Raw genomic sequence first — 16,051 nt, forward strand, 5'->3', positions numbered from 1 at the left:
GTCTCAAGCTGGGGAAATGAAAACATTTATATACAGAACACATACGAGACTAGTGATGTGACGCGTATACATCACCGTTTTGATAAAAAAATGACTTAATTGTCAAATTTCAAATAATATATAAATATTGTAAATAATATTATTGTAATTCAATAAGAATCATAAATAAACAACTTGGAAACAAATTGTTAAAGAGACTGATGTATTTAGTCATGATCTTCAAGTCAAGAAGCGACTGTGAAAGATAGAAGGGAAGAGTTGTAGTGATCCCTCATGAACGCCTATTGAATAACTAAAGAAGAACCCGATTAATTAGAAACTGGAATTAACTTTGGAAATGGAAGTGGTATAATTTAACTTGAAGCTACAATGGATTTAAATTTGCTATCTTCTATGCAGGGCATGCGAAAAATTTAGAAGAAGGAATTTGATATGACGGCCGGTGGCGCCATCTAGTATAAGAGAATGGAACGTTCCTCCCGGAAGTGGACGAGAGTGGAACTTACCGGAAGTTCTTACTCTAGCGAAACGTTAAAACCACCGTGCAGCGACGTTGAGGTGGCAGTTCGAGGTTCAACGCGGCGCGGAACGGTCGGTTATGGCGGATCGCTTACGTCCTATTGATATTTAATCCGCGTATTTTCATTGTCAGTGTGATATCTAAAGTTATATTTCAAGTTAATATTTAACCGCGCTCAGGGAGATTATCCGTACAAGATGAATAAACTTGACGGTGAATCCGGAACGGATCCTAACCGCCGACAAATAAATATAAAAAGCTGTTCAAATTATATAAGATATTTGTCAAAAAGATTTAATGTATGTTATATACGAAATCGTCCCCGTTATAACATTATATATTTACATTTGAATATAATGTTTATGTCCAATTATATTCTATAACGTATATATTTTATCTACTCATCTATTTATATATTAAATTATTTTATTTACTACACGAGCCTCTGAGATCCGCCTTAAGAGGTTTTACGCGATGCGCCCTCTACGTCCTCCCGCCTCATGTTTATTTGGGCGGCAGAAAAAGTCTTTTCAAAAAATTATTGGAATTTATTCTTCTTTTCAGCTAAAAGACGCCCAAAGTAAGGCATACGCTTTTAATAAAGTTCGCACATCACATACTTGCAGAAAAATGCTTGTTAATTCTAATTAAATGCGAAATATATAGTAAATGTATTTGTATATTATATCCTACTTTTCTAGAACGTCTATATCAGAAATTATACAATATATATTTGCATAGTATTTATCGTGTACATAGCATATATTCTTATTTTAGACCGATGGGCGCCCACTGCAAGACAGGCCTCCCTGAAAGATCACGATGATCGGTCTAGCGCTGACCGCATCAAGCGACTTCCTGTGAGTGGTCAGTGGCCTTCCGGTCAGTGGTCGCCACTCACGAAACTTTAGACACCAACAGCCACCGTTTGTACAAATCTTTTTTTTAATTATAAATATATTTGATTATGTTAAGATAGGTACTCTTCACTAAACCATCGACAGATGCAATTCTTCACATCAATAATTGCAATTAATTACATATAAACATTATGGATTTAACAATTAAAATAAATATAGTTACAACATTATAACACCTTTGCGTGTATTTAAATTCATCATTTAATATTCTAGTCGCGCATTAAAGTTGGTAATTGATATTTATTGCGACAGTTAAACATTACATATTTATACAAAAATACACATATATAATATAAATAATAATTTTTTTACGTCTGTTTAAAGAGACTGGCAATTTTTGCAACAAAATAATACTAACAAATTAAGATGAATACCTTTGAATAGAGACAATAGGCTATTTTCGGCTTCGTAGAGCGTTATCTCAGTCGCACGAAATACAACGACTGACAAAACGTCACATAGTTAAAGTGGGACAGAGATAGTACTCTAGGAAGCCGAAATTAGCCGATTGTCTCTTTCCAAAGGTCGATGTGCAATATTTATCGTCGGGTACTGTATCACATTTCGCTATAATTGCGAAAATGATTTTGTAGGCAAAATTTCAGTGCAAAAATTAAACCTACACTAGGAATATCGATATCGTCTCACTCAAATTAAAAGATATAATAAAAATATTCCTCATTCACATGGAATTATGGTTAGTACAGAAGACTAGCACGATTAGAGGAAACAAGAGCGCCGCATACATTCCAAAAAGGACACAAAAGTAAAAAATTTAATTCATATAGCTTATCAATTTTACTAGCATTAACAAAACAAAGTTTGAAAAACCTATTTTTAATACTCATTTATGTTACGTGTAAAATAGAAATAATAAATATGAAAGAAACATTTGTGTTTCTAAAAACGCCTTAGAAATATTTCATCAGTATGCTCTGAATTGCTCCTCTAAAATGCCAGTGGGTTGGGAACATCGCAACCGCTGGCCGTTGGGGCGGAAATGTTCAAGTGATCTATGATTCAGTAGACGTGGTGTAAGTAGGCACCCTACTTGGTGAATAGACGATATAGTTGTGGTCGTGATAAGTCGCTATTTCTCCCGATTTTTGGGGAAAGCCTTTGCCTTGAAGCGAGCCTCCATCGGCTGAAAAAAGAAGCTCTTATGCTCTTCAAACAGGAACACGATGTTGAATCCACGTTTCATATTCCTGGTGGCCACTAATGTTGAGTGATATTATTCAACCGCGTTCGAATTCAAATTCAAAATCCGATTTGATATCTGCCACCATCAGTAATGTAACAATTGCGTTGGGTTCCTGTACATTTTAAATTGTATATAGACTTTGAATAAATGTATATACACATTCGATCACTACTGGCATTTATCTTTCTCACGAAAATGTTCCATTTGTAACTCACCTCTACCAACTAACGTGTATTATGAAGTTGTAATATTGATTAAAAATAAGTTGTTAAAGTAAGGTTAGAATATAAACGTTGATCATCAGAAATTCCGATCAGAGTTTTCCGTCTCACCCGTGCCGCTCTTTCTGCTTTGGGCTCTCCGCGTTCATGTAACTTAAGTGCAATCTTCTTTATTTCTTAACACGTTCACTGCGGGCCCAATTTTGAAGAACTTTCAGCTGGTGCGGCTGAGGTCGAATCAGCCTCAAGCTGAACTTCCTAGTATTGCGGTTGAGGCCTTTTCTGCCTCATGTTTCAATCATTTTTTTACAATATTGAGTCAATGCTTCGCAGACATAAAGAAAACTATATTTGTCTTTGTCATACCTCATACGGTTGAGTGTAAACAGCCGCCGCACTAGAGAGAAAACACGAGTTTTACACGCCGCACCAGTGCAAAGTCTACCATGAGGCTGAATCGGCCTCAAGCCGCAGTGAACGTGTTAATTAATTTTTAGTAAGTCTGCTGTCGTTAATATTTTTAATGACAGTGCTAAAACCATATTGGGTTTCAAGGTACGGGCTCGAAGGTGCACTTCTTCGTATCACTCAGTTCCACACGCTAACCCAGTATCATATTTTGGCTTCGTGTACCACTCGCCAAGCATTGAACCATGGACCGCAGGAAGTACCATGAAGATTAAAAATACAGGCTTCATTTCTTCCACGACCCACTGTCATCTTGCACTCCTGATTTAGACGTCTTTGCCTCCAATTTAGACGTCAAGGAGAATAACATGGTCGGGTGAAAACACACCCATCTGCTAATTGCATATTACAGTTATACTTTGGAAATACCACTTGACAATAGAATTGAAAAGAATATATTTTTTAGATTCTGGCGTTACTTTGCGTAAGTCCATCCTAAGTAAGAAAAGGACTAATATATAGCTACTTCCGCTATGTAGCAGTAGTAGTGCAATGAAGTTAACCGCCCGCCAGCCTGCTGATAAATGCGCATGCGCAAACAATGCGAATTACACAACTACCACCGTTAAATCACTCAACACGTGTTTCACCCTTCAACGGGGCATCCTCAAGAGTAATGTTACACCAATTAGTGCCAAACACTGAGTGCTACATAGCGGAAGTAGCTATATATTAGTCCTTTTCTTACTCCGAAAAGAATATGTCTCAATTATAATTCTTAATTTTACTCAAGTGATAAAATACACATTACACTTACAGAAAATTGTTACAAGAAGAAAACGATAAAAATTCAATAAATATTATTTCTGGCATCTGCATTATGTTACATTTTAATATTCCGATGCCTCCACAGATGTTATGTGTTTACGTAAATATATGGTTATGAGAAATTTTACGATCGAACAATATTACAGCTTTGTTTGAGAAATTTGAACGTATTTCACAATATCACTGCGTTAAAAGGTATAGTAAAATTTGGAGCATATTTAAAAAAAAAGTAAAATAAGAGCGTTGCCTTCGCCTGATATAAAATGTATATGTGCCATCAAAGTTACCACCAAAAACCATGTCACTACCAAAAGCACTGTAACACTGATTTATAATAGTCTCGACATCCAAAGCACTGTATTGCTAAATCACATTAATGTCACTACATAAAGCATTGTATTGTATGTATGTAATTTCAATACCCAATACACTGTAATGCTGAATCACAATAATGTCACTACCAAAAGCATTGTAACACGGAATTACAATAATGTCACTACCAAAAGCACTGTAACACTGAATTACACTGAGTCTAAATACCCAAAGCACTGTATTGTTAAATCACATTATTGCCACTACATAAAGCATTGTAACACTAAATCACAATAATGTCACTACCAAAAGCACTGTAACACCGAATTACAATAATGTCAGTACCAAAAGCACTGTAACACTGAGTTATAATATGCTCGATACCCAAAGTACTGTATTATTAAATCACACTAATGTCACTACATAAAGCATTGTAACACTGAATCACAATAATGTCACTACCAAAAGCACTGTAACACTGAATTACAATAATGTCAGTACCAAAAGCACTGTAACACTGAGTTATAATATGCTCGATATCCAAAGGACTGTATTCCTAAATCACAATAATGTTCCAAAGACCTCAAAAAGGTCATCTATTCATTTTGTGGGTAGAAATCCATGGTCTAAACTCTAAGGGACCACCAGCCAACTGCTATGGCACTGTCTTCGGTACACTATTTAAAGATAATATTTGAAATTATTTACAAAGTGTCATGATATTAGCCGATAGATACCAATTGCAAGTTATAGGCCACCCCCAAAGGTAGTCACAATTACCAGTCTTTCACTACCCAGCTGGTCTAGCGACTTCCAGAGATCTTAACTATACCGGCGGTCCACATATTGGTGGGCTTACGCCGCCTCTGCCCGTATACAATGTACAATGCGATTAAAATAAGAATAGGACCGGCCTTGCGCCATGTTGTGACGTCACAACGGGAACTTGGTATAGTGTGCAAAAAAAGCAATGTTAAAAAATAATACCAGTTACCTTCGAAGCAGTTTCCAAATGCTTAATGAAACTTCCAAATACATCACGCGATATATGAATATTGCCATCTGGCCCTGGTACAATTCTTGCTTGTTTTAACTGGTCCAACAACATAATGGCACGTTTTTTCTCTTCCTCGAAGTACTTATCAACATTGCTGATAATCTCTCGAGCTCGCCGATGTAAAACACAACCTCTTTTGCTCTTTGTAGAACAAATTGAACAATCAACAAAAACAATTATTATTTTTTTTTTATTTTATATATTTAATGCTGACCGTACTTATATGAGTGAAGTTAGCCGAGAGCCCGTCCTATTCTTATTTTAATGGCATTGTATTGTATTAAAACATTATAAAATTGTTTAATGGAATCAGGCGTTACCTTGCGGGAGTCCATCCTAAGTAAGAAAAGGACCAATATTTAGTTATGTGTGGAAGTGGCTAAATATTGGTCCTTTTCTTAATTATAAAACTGTTAAAGCTAAATGTTTCAATTAACAATTGCAAGAAATTAATTAAGAATAAAGAAAACAAATTACTTTGCTAGTTCGTAGAACATTAAAGTCTAGTTGGTTGATACTTTTTGTGCTTATTTTTTTCAGATAAAAATTAAAAGAACTGTTGGAAACAATGCAAGAGCATCTATTCAAATGCTTTTCTTCATTTTCTTATTTACATCGCTTACTTAATGTATTTCGAAGCGTAGTAAATATCTATGTATTTTTTAAATTTAGAACAAGGTGTCCCAATTTGTTGTAACGTTGCAAGTTAACGTCGCATAAATCTTAGTTAAAATTTTAACCAAAAAAATATTATCACGAGAAACGTCTCATAAATCGCAATACAGCAAAAAATTGTTCAACCCTTAGCGGGTAACGGTACGTCTCAAGTGGCGTGGGGTCGTGGGAGCATGCTATTGGTTTAACGGATCTTTGTTTTTATAACAAAAATTCCAATGCGCCCGCGCACCAGCACACAGAGTTCACAGTGCCAGGAGAAGGATCCAGGCCTCGGTCGCGTTCACTAGCTAGGTGTCGTCTCACGCACCGACGCACACTCTTTGTGTCGGTTGCGTTCACCAGCTATGTGTCTTCACACGCGCCGGGGCCAATTAGAATTTACGTTATAAATTCACGCCTTGGTCCTATTCATTCTCCGGGCATCATTTAGTTCACGCCACAACCTTTACATCGTCTCGCACCCCAAGGGGTGCGAGTCTTACACTGCAAAGTTTATACTACAAGTTTTAGACTGCGAATTTTACACTGCAAGTTTTATACTACGAGTCTTATACTACGACTATTATACTACGAGTTTTACACCGTTGAAATTATATCACCGTGCACCGGAACCGACACATCCTGCTACCTACCGGCGCTCCCTGCTCTCGACTTGCTGCCGCCTGACCAGACCTGGGAGTTCACGTCGAGGCTACCACCACCATCAGGGGAGTACCGAGCTGCGGTGTAAAATTAGACCAGGCCCTTTTTTATTGCCAGCAACTATTTCCCCTTAAAACGGCACACTGGCGCCCAACGTGGAATTAAAAGGTCTGATTTTGCATTGTAGTGTAGTTATGTGATTGTTTTTTTATTTAATTAATTTTGTAAAACGTTACTTTTGCCTTTTCTACTGCCAGCAACTGAAGTGTACATCCTTCACTTAAAAAAGTTTTTGTTTAGTTTAACATACATTTTGTTCTAATGTTGTAACTTTTTTTGCTTCTGCTATTTTTTCATAGGACCGTACACATTAGTTGCAGTTATACGCATCATTTTCATACTTTTTTGTGTTATTTTTTTTAATTCTTATACTAGCAACCATAACGTTCGTTAGTGAATTTGTAACAGAACGGAGTAGAGTGAGTAGAATACTTGTTCAACACCTTCCTTATTGTGGTGCATTTAATTTTTTCTTCTTTCTCTCATTACCAATTTATAAAAATAAATTAAACATGGCGCTATTGTTAACAATTTACGTAAACAGATTGCTACACTGGGTCCTCTTTTTCCTTCTGAGGATGTTTTATACTAATAGAGTCAATCAAATTTCGGACGATTCCGATAGCGTAGAAGACGTGCTTGTTAAGACATACGTTATTCTTGATTCTTTAAATAAAATGTATAATTAAAAATAATTCTCTCTTAGTGTATGTATTAGAAAACATGGCCGGTAAAAATGTTGGAACATGGCACATAAAGGATTTAAAAATAATAGGTTTGAATAAATAACAAACATAATGCGACACAACATAAACTAAAGCATTACCAATAACCGCGTAATATTTCGTTATTAGAATGATGATTTGGTTATTAGAATGAATCTATAACCTTCATAATTATTTGGTCGCGTTAGTAATCCTTATAATGATTACTATTGCTAGTTTGTTTGCGAGAAGTATGAAAGAATGAGTTTAAAAGGATAAAAATGAAATTGTTATCAATAAGTTCGGATTTTATTTCCTTTAAATGAAATAAAATCCTTCGGTGACGCGCGGGGTAATGTAACGTTGCAAGTTAACGTCGCATAAATCTTAGTTAAAATTTTAACCAAAAAAATATTATCACGAGAAACGTCTCATAAATCGCAATACAGCAAAAAATTGTTCAACCCTTAGCGGGTAACGGTACGTCTCAAGTGGCGTGGGGTCGTGGGAGCATGCTATTGGTTTAACGGATCTTTGTTTTTATAACAAAAATTCCAATGCGCCCGCGCACCAGCACACAGAGTTCACAGTGCCAGGAGAAGGATCCAGGCCTCGGTCGCGTTCACTAGCTAGGTGTCGTCTCACGCACCGACGCACACTCTTTGTGTCGGTTGCGTTCACCAGCTATGTGTCTTCACACGCGCCGGGGCCAATTAGAATTTACGTTATAAATTCACGCCTTGGTCCTATTCATTCTCCGGGCATCATTTAGTTCACGCCACAACCTTTACATCGTCTCGCACCCCAAGGGGTAAGTGTTGAACAAATATTATGAAGACATCATTATTAAGTAGCGTTTATCTATAAGTTAGAGCTCAACATTTTGTCTGTGTCCATAGTTCCATCATTATGTATTCATTATTACTTTTCAATTTGTTTATTTATTTATCTCTTCTATTATTGTTTTACATGCTTTACATTTTGTAACTCCGTTCTGACAGTAAACAATCACATCAACTGCTTTCGGTTTCTGCCCTTACTTCTATGCAAGCCATCTCCGGGTTTACTGTCAGCGGAGCAAATTGTACATATACTTATATATGTATATCATAACTGTGACATTTATTCACAGGTGCGAGTTTCAGACTCCAAGTTTTATGCTGCAAAGTTTATACTACGAATTTTACACTGCGAGTCTTACACTGCAAAGTTTATACTACAAGTTTTAGACTGCAAGTTTTACACTGCAAGTTTTACACCGTTGAAATTATATCACCGTGCACCGGAACCGACACATACTGCAACCTACCGGCGCTCCCTGCTCTCGACTTGCTGCCGCCTGACCAGTCCTGGGAGATCGTGCAGCTGCCTACCACCACCATCAGGGGAGTACCGAACTGCGGTGCAAAATTAGACCAGGCCTTCTGCCCACTACCCTTAGATAATTAAACACATATATATTTTTCTTTGTGTGCTTTTTTTTTGTAGCCATCTACTACTACCCTTTTATTAAATATATATATATACTTTTCTTAATTTCAACCGGCACATTGTATAGTAATAAGTTACTGGCTCTTGCAAATAAAAGTCTTAAAAATAATCAACTATTACTTATAAAAATATGATTTATGCATTGTATCTTGTATGTATTTGATTACGTTTTTATTTTTAATTCTACATTACAAGATATTTGCTAGATGTTTTTTTCATGTTTACATATCTTTTTTTTTATTTTGATTGACTTTAAATGTTTCATCATTTTGATTTACTGTGTAGATCAGTGATTCCCAAAGTGGTTGGTCTATATCGACCCCTAGAGGTCTATGACAACCTGCAAGGGGTCTACGTCAGCGAAAAAAAATTTGGGGGTCCTTGAAATGAAAATAGGGGTCCACGATAGTGGATCTCAACACATACACTGATAGTACCTATTTACTAACATCATACTATCGTATAATATCAAAACATTTACATTAACGAGTATGCTTTGAGTTCTACGCTTAGTGATACTATTTTGTTTATATAGATTAATAATATATGCTATTTATATGTTAAATACTATACATAAATGTGATATTTCTACCACCGCATAATGGACACTATTATACAGACCGTTGGTGTTTATTGTTCGATGAACACCTTGATTTATTACAGATAATATAATTTAAGTAAATATTGCACTGAAGGCTTTCGATTGGCGACCGACGATATAATTGAGTCACCAGAAGTTGCTGGATGCGAACAGAGCAAGACCTATCATCGCTAAAGCCTTTCCATTGCAGTGGGGTCTATAAAATGAAAATAACTAAAAATTTACTAAAAAGCTAAGTTAAAAATAACGGAAGCTAAGTTACGTATTCAATTGAGTAGATATTTATCCGTCGAAAATTACTGCGAATGTATGAAAATGTTCCCGGTTTCCCGTTATACAGCTAAGATGAAAGAAAATTGAGGAAATTTTAATCAGCAAAAATCTGATATTATCCACCGTTGCTTTTAGATGATTCTGAAAAGATTTCACAAAACTTAAAAAAGAAAAATTTAAAAAATGGTTTGCCTTATTTTATGTAATAATATAATATGCAGACGAAAGGTGATTTTATTTAAGTTTCATTAGTAGTAACATAGGATAGTAATAAAAAGCGTTTTCTATAGAAAGAAAAGTCATTTATAGAAGTAAGAAAAACCATTTTCATATTTCAAATTGTTATAAATTAAAATTAATTATTGTTCACTATCTTTCCCTGCATACTTTGCAATAAAGGAGTTACTGACCTTTCGTATTCAAAAAAGAAAATAAATCAGCTAACGTTATATGTTTTAGAATGATATTTACACAGGATATAGGATATAGGAGTCAAAACATATTGTTTAAATAAAATTCACCTAAACATTATTGGAGTACCATTCATAAAACTCAAAACATTAAAAGTAAACTATTGGACAGGCGTATTATTATTTTATTTAGGCTATATCTGACAGAAAGAGTATGTACAATAATGTTATTGTTTATTCATAAAGCAGTTCTTTAAAAACATGTCCTTCTCTTATGAAAGCGTTGTATTCGCGCATGCTGAACCTATCACCCTCAACTTCAAAAGCTTCAGAACCACTTCACTCAGAGGTAGAGTGGTATCAGCGCAACGTAGACCTCCATAGCAACCTTGAACACCGAATATTCCAGTTCTTTCAGGCCTGCTCAAAGACACTTTGAGTCCGTCTCTTCTCATCCAAACCCTCTCATAGCGAGCGCCTCTCGCTGCTCCCCCCTCACCACAGTAAAGGCCAAGAAACGACCCAAAGACGTACTCCTCACGCCCACCGCAGGATTCCCACAGAACATTGGTGAGTGACCCCACCACACCACACCCGCTGCAGACATTCTCAACACTACACGCGCTAACTCACAAAACCACCAGCAACCACTGCACCTGCAACACTCTACACAGGGGGTCCGAGTTCTCGGGGTAAATCCAGTCTGGCCAAGCTGATCTATTTGTTGGCGTCATGTCCAATACAAACAAGACTGACCAATCCGAACACTCTACACAGGTCACCGAGCTATACATAACAGAACTACACATTACTCACCACGCCACAACATTCGTCTTTAGAGAGCGGCCGCTCGCTTCCTAACCGCAAACAGCGTGGGCGAACCTTGGTTGGATCCGGATCCCTTCTCGGCTCGCCCGTGGTCCACGCTGCCGTCATGAACACTTCATTATACAGCTCTACACGGGTAGAGCGCTTTGCTACCACAAGCGTTATCGTGGAACTGGTACGCGCTCTACCAGCTTTATTTTTAGGTTGTAAGTTTTTATGTTTAAGAACCCTTCCGCCCCGTGAACTCAGCTCAGATGAAACTGTAAAAGCCTTCGGGCTAACAGCACCTACAACAATAGAGAATAAGTATAAGTATATATATAAATATATATATATATATATATATATATATATCCCGGATCCCTCTTCGACTCACCCGAGGTCCACGCTGCCATCAAGAACACACGATTACACATCTCTACACGGGTAGAGAACTTTGCTACTACAAGCGTCATCATGAAACTGGTACGCGCTCTACCAGCTTTATTTTTAGGTTGTAAGTTTTTATGTTTAAGAACCTTTCCGCTCCGTGAACTCTGCTCAGATGAAACTGTAAAAGCCTTCGGGCTAACAGCACCTACATTAATAGAGAATAAGTATATATATATATATATATATATATATATATATATATATATATACGTGTGTAGCGAATAACGAATAAGATATTATATAACCTCATTGACAATTTGTTTCCTTTCTCCTACACTCCTAAAGCCATAGAGTATATGAGATATATGGGGCAATAAATTTGAGTTTTTTTTTTCTTATCCGCTTGCACACAGATCGTAAAAAGTTACTTTACCGCGTTGGTTTGCCATAAAACGGTTCGTTATTTTTTATTTTAATACTCTAATGTTAACAGGATTTTCTTATGTTACTATTATTTATTTATTTTTGTGTTTTATCCCACAGTCGTTTCTCACGCATTTATAAGTTGAATTATCACCCGTATAAAATAGATTAACTCTTTATTTTTTTAATTTAATATTGTTTATTGTACACGGTAGAAAATATATACAAAGTTGCAATATGCAACTAAAGAAAGAAAAATTACAATGGTCTTATCACACGAGGCAATTTCTCCCAGACAACTATAGTATGGAAACAATAGAGACATATAACTAGAGTGTAATACATAATTATAAATAAAAACATCAAACTTACTTGGATCGCACTTGACTCAGAAAGAAAAAATAAGCAGAGAAAGAAAATGAAATGAACTAATGGATAAATAATCATAGGTCTAGTTAATATTTCTTAACCGTGTTTTATATTTACCACAATAAAACATAGTTACACATAGTTCTTCAAGAAAAATTGAAAAAATTTGCCGTGGATTTTTTATCTGTATTAGTATCACAATGCTATTTAGTTGCATAGCTTTTAATGTGTGATCTGTCAAAATGACAATTCAAAACATGTCCGCGAAAATCGTCGCAGTACAGTTTTCTCGTGTTCCGTTTGGAACTTTTTAAAAATCAAATTAATTTTATCATTAACATATTTTTATATAATTGTAAATTGCATTTTATTTTCAACTATATTACAAATAATCTATGAGAAATAAAATGGGTGACCATAGACTCAACTTTTTTGCAAATTCGTAAAATTATTTGAACGTTGATACAAAAGTTATTTTAGAGATTTAATATAGTTAATTACTGTTCCATGATTATTCCGTAACAATCACTTAAAACATAAATATTTTAAAAAGCAGTACCACTGAATTCTTGAACAGCTGGCTTAACCAGACCATAAATAAACCATGAATTTATTTTCACTTATCTAGTCACATTACTAATATGAATAGTTTAGTCGAGTTACATTTTGAGTACTACCATTTTATAGTGATAACATTTTTATTGTGGAGTCCAAATTTCGATTTAGATACACAAACAAGAATTCATATTAATTTCCACTTCAGGTCATATATAATGATCACAAATATATACCAAAAAAGTGCTAGATAGATTTATATCTATTTTGACTTGAAGACAGCTTGAAGAATGACATCATAGGGCAACTCTTCAAGATGATGATGTCATTATTCAAGCTAATTATGAAGGTACAGATGTTAATAGTAGTTAATAGGTACAGAAGTAGAATCCATAATACCAAAACAATTCACAATCAGTTTTAGTGTGATCACTCTTTAGAGGATTTTACAATGACAATAATACAAGACAGGTCCGAAACTGAAAATGAAATTGTCTTCCACCCAAAGAGTCGTCCGGAAGAATTAACGGCAAGAATTCATAAAACCAAAACAATCCAAAACCGGTTTTAGTGTGATCAGTCTTTAGAGGTTTTTACAATGATAATAATACAAGACAGGTCCGAAACTGAAAATGAAATTGTCTTCCACCCAAAGAGTCATCCGAAAGAATTAACGGCAAGAATTCATAAAACCAAAACAATCCAAAACCGGTTTTAGTGTGATCAGTCTTTAGAGGTTTTTACAATGATAATAATACAAGACAGGTCCGAAACTGAAAATGAAATTGTCTTCCACCCAAAGAGTCGTCCGAAAGAATTAACGGCAAAAACATTCGAAACAAGTTTCGCGCAACTTGTCCTCCGTAAAGTTTGCAGAGTCGAGATTAGATATTGCGGAATGTTTCCTAGCGGCTGAAGTTGGGCGATAAATTTGCGGTTTTATCGCTTCGTGATTAAAGTGCTGAGAGACGCGACGTTTCCTTTTTGTTCGCTTCGACGACATTCGCTGGTTGCGGTTGACGCCTTTACCTGGGTAACTCGTCATCTAAATTTGCAACGATATTAATAAATCGATTAAAAATTCCCTTATGAGAATAGTGAACCTTGTAAGAAGGGTCAAGTTCACTCAGAGAGAATCGGGGAAGGCAATGCTCGGCGCTTTGCCGCATGATGGAATCAAAAATCAGGAAATTCACAGAAGAACTATGATGTTCTAAGTAGCTCGAAGAATGTAAAGGCAGTGGCAGTTTTGAAAATCCATAAAAATGTTGACTCCTTTGCAGGAAATTGATAAAAGCCTTCTCAAGGTCCTAAAATATTAAGCATGGGATCATGACGCATGATTGATGATTTGATGGTTCATTGTCATCACCACTATGTCAGCTTATATAGGCCTACTACAAGAGATAGGTCTATCCCAAAGATCTCCACGACGTTGACTACGATTTGTGTCGACCTATTGCGAAGCCTTTATATATTTGCTTATGAGGCATAATATATATAAAAAGCAAAAATAAACAAACTAAAATAGAAGAAAATCTAAATATGGATCCTGTAAAGAAGGTGATGGAAGTGAATCAATTTACGAAAAGGAATAAGAGATATTGTGAAGAGAAAAAAGAGAAATGAATAGAAGATATATAGAAAGATCAGAGAGGAGCATAAAAATAATGATATTCAGTGTAAATTATTAATTGTATTAATATTCCCGGATTTGCCATGGCAGGGGAGAACAAGACGTCCCCAAAAAAAGTAACATTAAAATAATTAGGCAGCCTATTCACATGTCTACCAGTTCATTATTGCAACTCGAGAATAATTGTGATGGTGGTTGTAGAAAAATATATACCTAGTCCGCCATATTGGAACGGCGTCCATCTTGAATTTTAAATTTTGACATAATCATCGTATTTTACTAGTGTAGCCCTTTCATTTAATACCCATATTGAGGGGGTTAAGGAAAAATATGTAATACGTCATTTTGTATCGGTGGCCATCTTAGATTTATAATGTTATTGATTTAATATATTGTATTGTCATCTAAATTAAATGTGTGTACCAAATTTCAGATCAATCTGACAACGGGAAAGTGCTTAAATTTCAATTTCTAATTGTGACCCAAATAAATTACTTACGGGTCGAACTAAATAAAACCGTTTAAAAAGTATGAAAGTGTATAACTTCCACCTGGATAGCTGGATATACTCCTATTAAAATTATTAATAGACATATGTAACACTAGCTGAACGTTTTAAAGCTACAATACGTTTATATGAATAATTGAAGATGAGAGATTTACATATATTAAGTCATACATGTCAGAAAACAATATGTCTATTAATATTTTTATTAGCAGCTAAAAAAATAAACAATTACATATTCAAATATATAAACGAACAAATAAATAAATCCAATCAAATGTTAAAATAGCTAAAATCAAAAACAACAATACAATGTTTCACAAAACGTTCAATATTCGAATCTAAAATTAATAGGTCGTTAAAATGATTTATTCACGTTAACCGCATACATTAAAACCACTTGTATCAACACTCAATAATTTTAAAATCGTCAATTCCGATTACAGTTTGCTCGAAATTTATTACACGGAATCGTTTCTGATTCAAAAGCCCTTAACATGTATTTAAATATTCTATTATATCTGTAATACACTTAATATTATTCTAAAACAATAAAATGCAAATGTTTACGGACTTTTATTTGCTATTTGATGGCAGTAACGGAATACAATACTTACGCACTAGTTATTGCAGAACAAATATTGGCTCGAAATTCGATGCTTATTCACTGATCTTCGACGGCAGTATATATTATGGAACACGCAGCTAATGCACTACTGATTGGCGTGGAACACGTAGCTTACACACTCCAGTTTGAATGCAAATATTGGCTAAAATTCGGTGCTTGCGCACTAATATTTGCTGGCAATATATATCATGGAACACGCAGCTAATGCACTACTGACTGTCGTGGAACACGCAGATTACACACTACTGTTTGGATACAAATATTGGCTCAAAATTCTGTGCTTGCGCACTAATACTTTGCGGCAGTATTTATCATGGAACACGCAGCTGATGCACCACTGAATGACGTGGCTAAAGCACTTTGTTTAGCGGCAAAAATTCATCACAGATTGAAATTTTAACCTTAT

At 35.4% G+C, this 16,051-nt stretch overlaps 1 long non-coding RNA gene across 1 annotated transcript; it reads left to right on the top strand.

Annotated features, from left to right (window-relative positions):
• Window positions 1-8,131: 8,131 nt before the first annotated feature.
• Window positions 8,132-9,022, top strand: LOC137924709 (uncharacterized). Its single transcript, XR_011107602.1, has 2 exons — window positions 8,132-8,365; window positions 8,687-9,022. It is a non-coding gene; the product is annotated as an uncharacterized lncRNA (long non-coding RNA).
• The last annotated feature ends 7,029 nt before the right edge of the window (window positions 9,023-16,051 follow it).

The sequence above is a fragment of the Battus philenor genome, unplaced genomic scaffold (genome assembly GCF_028537555.1).
Source record: "Battus philenor isolate CCGP_79_NKW_IND1 unplaced genomic scaffold, ilBatPhil1.0.hap1 SCAF_24, whole genome shotgun sequence".
NCBI classification, from domain to species: Eukaryota; Metazoa; Arthropoda; class Insecta; order Lepidoptera; family Papilionidae; genus Battus; species Battus philenor.